A 6,497-nucleotide genomic window follows, 5' to 3' on the forward strand; every position below is an offset into this window, starting at 1 on the left:
GGAAGGAGGGAGGGAGGGAGGAAGGAACGAAGGAAGGAAGAAAGAAAAGAAGAAAGAAAGAAAGAAGGAAAGAAAGAAAGAAAGAAAAGAAGGAAAGAAAGAAAAGAAGGAAGAAAGAAAGAACCTATATAGTGTCCATTCATATGTATGCATAAGTGTATGTAAATTAAGGACTGGAATTGTGAAAATTCCATTGACATAGATAACTTTTGGATGATGAAATTCACTCTATAAATTGAATGTAGATCATCATATTCTCTGGAAATTAGTTTTAGTAGCTAAAAACTTTAATAGGTTAAAGAATTTGCCCAAGGTAATGCAGCCTATATGTACTACCTCTGTGTGATTTTAGTTTAACCTTCTTAGTCTCTGAAATAATAACCCCTCTACATGTCATTTTGCACCCATCATCTCTACACATGTATAAACACATATACATATATACACCAATCTCTCTCTTTTTCTCTCTCTCTCACACACACATAATCATATGAATAAGATATTGATCAGGACTCAGAGTAAAATGGGAAAAATTGGACTAGATTACTATGGAAAAAACTATTCAGTGCATTTTATGATCCCTAAGCTTCTTATTGAAATGAAGGCCCATCTGTTTAAGTCAGGATCCTTCTGACATTGCTCTACATGGCTACAAGTCATAGAATATCATTCTAAAGGGTTAAAGGTGAGCAATGGAGTGGAGCAGAGGGAATGATCAAAATTTAGGAAATGATGAAGTGTTTTCTGAAGTAACTAACAAGTGAAAGATTATTCCAGAAGCACTAAGATATACGGATGTAGGTGAGGAAATAATGCATTATAAGCAAAAGGCAAGAAGACTAGATGGGCCTAGATGAATTCCAGGGGAAAGTGGGAAGGCAGCATCTATGAAATGGAATGGAGGGCAGTGGAAAAAGAGGGAAACATTAAAAATGTACTAAAGTTTTTAAAACAAGGTAATAGAGAAAAATTATTTCAGCATTAAAGAAATAGAAAAATTAAGAGGAAGATCAAGTTTTGTGGTAGTCTATGATGAATTCACTTTGGGACATAATTCAGTTTCAGATGACTACAGAATAACCTAGTAGAAATTTCAAGTATATAAGTATATATCTGGAAATTTCAAAACCAGAATTTGAATGGAAAGCTTAGCATTAGAGAGAGAGACAGAGAGAGAGAGACAGAGAGAGAGGTGGGTATCATCTGCATAGAGGAAATAATTGAAGCCAGAGGAGTATCCAAGGTCATCATTCAAGGGTAGAAAGATGAATAATTCCATTAAGATTAGAATTCATAGCCTTGCCTTGGGCTGGCTACCAGCCACTGCCTAGCATTGGCAATATGGAGAGCTGGATCACAAAGGCAATAGATAAGGGGTCTGAAACAGATTCAATCTCCATATGTATCTATGGAATTGCATTTTACACCAGGGTTTGTGCCCCTCCACACTCACCCACTTCTCTCCTTTAAAAAAAAAATTGCAGAGCATGTTGTCACGTTTCATCTTTAAATCTCTGTGCTACGAATCAAGTTTGTGAAGTGGTTTGGGATATTTTGCGATAAATGACACTATATAAATGCAAAGTATTATTATTACACAGCTTTGGGACAGCATGGAATGCATCACTGATAGACTATGGATGGCCCCAGACATGAATGATGAATGCAGCTGTTGCTATAGTACCACCATTACTTTGTTTTGCTGAATAAAATACTAAGTTAGTCTAGATGCAGAAACTGATATCAAATGCTCCTTCCAAGAAACCCTTTTGCATCTCAGTAGGTCTTCTGCATAGGGTGGGTGTTCAAAGATTTCTTATCAAATAGGTGCTTGTCCCCTTTTTGTTTAGTTGTTTTTGATTTTCTTCTTGTTTCCTCCTCTTCTGCTCAGGACCTGTGGATTGTTTTTTTGTTTGTTTTGTTTTGGTTTTTTTTTTGGTTGGTGTAGGAAGCTTTCCAAGAAAGAAACTGCTTATTTTAATGCAATTCAGTCACTTTTTTTAGTTAGTAAAAGTTTAGGGTTTTTTTTAGTTAGTAATAATACTAACATTTACAAACACTTATGTTTGCAAAGTTTTTTGTTTTGTTTTGTTTTGTTTTTTACTTGCAATATCATTTTCAATCCTAACAACTCTAAAGCAGTAGATCCTGTTACTATTTCCATTTAAAAGATGAAGAAACTGAGTTTGAAAGAACTTAAAGGACTTTACTAGGGCCAAACAACCCAAGCCTAAGTTTCAGCTGTGTGCTCAGAGGCAGGTTGCAAACTTTTTGAACCTCGAGTTTTTTCCTCTCTAAAGTGGACGTAATATTATGTTCACTGCAATTTTCCAACCCTTGATATAGGGTTCTTATATGGAAACTACTCTATGAACTGAAAAGTGCAGACGAAAGGTAGGCTAGTATTGATATCAGTATTAGAAAAAGAAAGATAATGATAGTCTCTGCCCTCAAGCAGCCTAAAATCTGGGGAGAAAAAATGTAAATATTGAAAATAACATGAAAACAATTGCAAAGCCACCCAGAAGCACATGTAGGATAATAAGATTCAGACTGTAGATATAAGTGCAAAGGGGACCCTGAGTAAGGAATTGATTAAAGAAAGGATAAAGTTAGGAAATATCACTTGCTGGATTTCAGTCAAATTTTAAGGGATTCATCGACATGAGTGGAGAAGAGGGGGAAAAAAGCAGGATAATTTCTCATGTAGGTGGATATCATTGTTTCATACAGCCATGGCCTCTGAGTTTTTAATGATATTAGAAGAAGTCCTTATTCTAGCTATTTATAGAGTGTTTTTAAAGCTTACAAATCACTTTTACAAATACCTTGACAACCACACTGGGAGGTAGATAGTATTTAACAACCTTCCATTTAACAAATTGGGAAATGGAGGCAAACAGACCTTAAGTGACCCCCGGGTCAACAAGACAGTCAGTATCTGAACACAGAGGAACTCATCTTCTTGACTCAAAATCAATGTTCTCTCTGTGGTGCCCCCTCCCCCACCCCAATTCTCACTTTCAGGACTAAAAAGGAAGACAGAGTAGAAAAGACAAGAAAGACCAAAAAGAACTCCAAAGTGCTAAAAGTAACTAGAAGGAACAGAGGAGGCGGGGAGGTAACTCTGGAATCTTTCCAGAGAAGAATGTCAGTGTTTGAGATGGGCTCAGACTGCCTACTCTGAATTACAGGCAAATGTTCCAGGTGTGAGTTTCTCCTTGGGGACAGAGTTTCCTTTTGAATTCATATGAAATGGTTTGGATCAAAGTAAGCTTCAAAAACAGAAGCAGCTGTGAGGCAATGGAAAGAGCTCTGGACCAATGCCCGGGAGAAGTGGATTCAGTTCTTGATTTTCCAACTAGCTCTTTGACCTTGGATAATCATTTCACCTTTTAAGCCTCAGTTTCTCCCCTTGTAAAAAGAGTAGATTGTAGACTGTGCTTTGCTAAATGTACTTTCAGATGTCCAATTCTATCATTTTAATTCAAGTTTCTGATCTTTCTTTTGTTTTTCTTTTCCATTTCCCTTTCTAAACATTCCCTGCTTAGAACTTTCTCTTTTTCCCACTAAGAAACAATGTTCACAAGCAAGTTTCCACAACCTAGTAATACAATGAATAAATGAATTTACTAATATTTCAAAAGTTTAGTTCAGCAGCAAATATGCATTCAAAAATTCCATGCCTAAGAGAAACGCTCTTAAAGCTGAAGTTTAAAAAAAATGAGGACACACATAACAGATAAAGTATAAGGTGAAGATTGTTTGATAGGTCCCATAAATTAAAAGCATTAAGATCATACAAGATATTTTTCCTTGTCTGTGAAAATAAAATACACATACAAAACTTCTGAAAGGCTGTCAGATGATTAATTTAGGGGACAATTAGTGTTTAAGTTAGAGTTAGACTTGTTTTTCGTTTTATATAATGGAGGTCAAATGCTGCACATAGGTGAGACTCTTGAACTAGACACAAACTGTCTAATCTCTATGTGTTAAGTGCTAAGAAAGAGTCATAGTACTTCCAACAAGAAATGTTTGTAGACTCTATGTGCCAGTCTAAGACACAAAGAAAGCAATAGATCTAGAAATGAGACATTCCCCCTCCCCACTTCTCCCAATTTTAGAAATAGAGAGTTAAAATGATTCCTATGACTAGTTTGACAGTATATTTTCTTTAAGGAAAATCTGGGAATAAAGGCAACATTTATGTAAACTAAGCAGATGTTTATGATTAGCTCTTAGTTAACATCACCCAGCTGGATAAGGATAATTTTATGGAGGAGAGAGTATTGTAGAATGCCACATGTTTATATAAATCATGAATATGGCAGCCATGGTACTGGGGGCAAAAGACCTACATATTCCATTCTAGGTAACCTCTTCAAATCACTCCATATAACACCAGAGCAGACATCCCTCCCCAGCACAGTATCTGTTTCCAGTTTCCTCCTACAATTTGATGGATGTCATTACGCATCGCCGGGTTGCTGGCCGCCTGCCCCCGCAGGAGCACACTGCATGATTTTTTACATGGTGAAGGCCATTAGAGCATTTTGCATGGGATCCAGTAGGTAGTGAAAACATATGGCATGTAGTTCTATTTGATCGAATATTTTCTTTGGAAATAGGTTCTGTAGAGTTGCTGACATGTTCTAAAATCTGTATCTAGGTCACTGTAGGAATTGAAAGAAAATGTTTTATAGTGTGAAAGGCGAAACCTGTATGACAGATTCTCATCCTATTTAATTCAAGGTTAATATTTAAAACAAAGATTTTTTGAAAAATAAATTAAAAGTTAAAATTCTTATTCTACAATTTAATTGGATTTCTGTCCATTTAAGGAAAGATGCTGATTTTTTTCCAAGTACTTGGAAAGTTTTTTTTTAATATTGATTTTTTTGACATTTATATCAATTTTATTTCTAAATTTATTCCCTCTCCCAGAGTATGCATGTTTGTATACACACACACACACACATATATAGATATATATGTATGTATATATATCTATATATGTGTGTATCAAAGAGGGAGAGTTTGTATTCAGCATAATGGCATAATTCAATAAATGTTGTATTAGTCTACATATATAGTAGTCCATATTTTCAAAGGGAAAAGATAAATTCTGGTCCTTTGNGTCTACATATATAGTAGTCCATATTTTCAAAGGGAAAAGATAAATTCTGGTCCTTTGGTATTAGCATTTCATTCTCTTCAGTTTTGATCGTTTTGTTGTTTATGGTATAGTCATTTTATATCTTGTTTTATTTGATTCAGTCTGCCTAGGTTCCTCTAAATTGGTCCCTGTTCTTCTGTATCCATTAAGTTCAATGTTTCTTCAACATTTATATTCCATTATATTCATGTACTTCACTATGTTTAGCCATGTTCTAATCAGTGTACATCTACTTCGTTTCTAATTCTTTTCTTCTAGAAAAAGTGTTGTTACAAATATGTTGGTGTATATGTATTAGACTTTAATATCCATCCGTTCCTATTCTAAATACATTATCCCATAATCCTGTACAGAGCTCAAGTAATGAGATCTTCGGAATAATGGTCTTATTCTGGCTTATTTCTAGTCACTTGATCAGAAAAAATACCATGGAAATTTCATAATTCAAACTTTTGCTAATGAGGTAAATTATGTGTTAGCTAAATCCAGACTACTCAAGGATAGAAAGGAGTGGAAAGAGTTCAGGGAAAGTCATTACATAACTTCAGACAAAATAATGTATGACTCAAAGTAATAATATATTTGATCCACACATGTAGATGGAACCGTAGGAAAAGGTAAAATGGTGGGGAAAGATGAGATGAGGTTGCTTCTCTCTCTTCACAAGTTTCCATGTTAGCCCCAAAATGATACCATTAGGAGGAAAGGAAATATGCACTTAAATGGCTTGACTTCTTTCCCTTAAGCCCATGATCATTCCCTGTGCAAGAGGAGGCATGATGGGATGCACTACACAAAATGTTGGAGGGTAATGCCATACCTTTTACCTATGGTCCTACAACAGGTCCTACTTATCACCACAGTCACCTATCGCCATCCTAACCAAACATGAGGACTCTGGGATGGAACATGCTATTTCCTAAGCATGTAGGAACTGGGGACTTAAACATGTTAAACCTATATCTTGCCTTAGAGATTAGAAAGGAATGCAACTTTTCTGGGGATATTTTATTATTTTAAGAGGAGGAGGGTAGAATTAAGACTTTGAAAATCCACAAAGCACTAATGATTACCATATTGTCATTTGATGTTGCAAAGGATAATTGGCAAATCACCTTGTGAAAGAACCACTCCAATCTACCAAGGTTCCAAACACACACCAGGCTTCCTAGCTTCTTGTATTTGTTTGTTTTCTCATGAAAGGTATCAAAGCTATCCCAGTTTGCAAGGGTTCAAGCTAAGTCTCTTTTGACTCCAGCTTTCTATTGATATCTGGTTCTATTGAAATGAATTCCTGTTCAACTAGAAGCATAAAAAA

Source organism: Gracilinanus agilis, chromosome 6, assembly GCF_016433145.1.
Source record: "Gracilinanus agilis isolate LMUSP501 chromosome 6, AgileGrace, whole genome shotgun sequence".
Taxonomy (NCBI): domain Eukaryota; kingdom Metazoa; phylum Chordata; class Mammalia; order Didelphimorphia; family Didelphidae; genus Gracilinanus; species Gracilinanus agilis.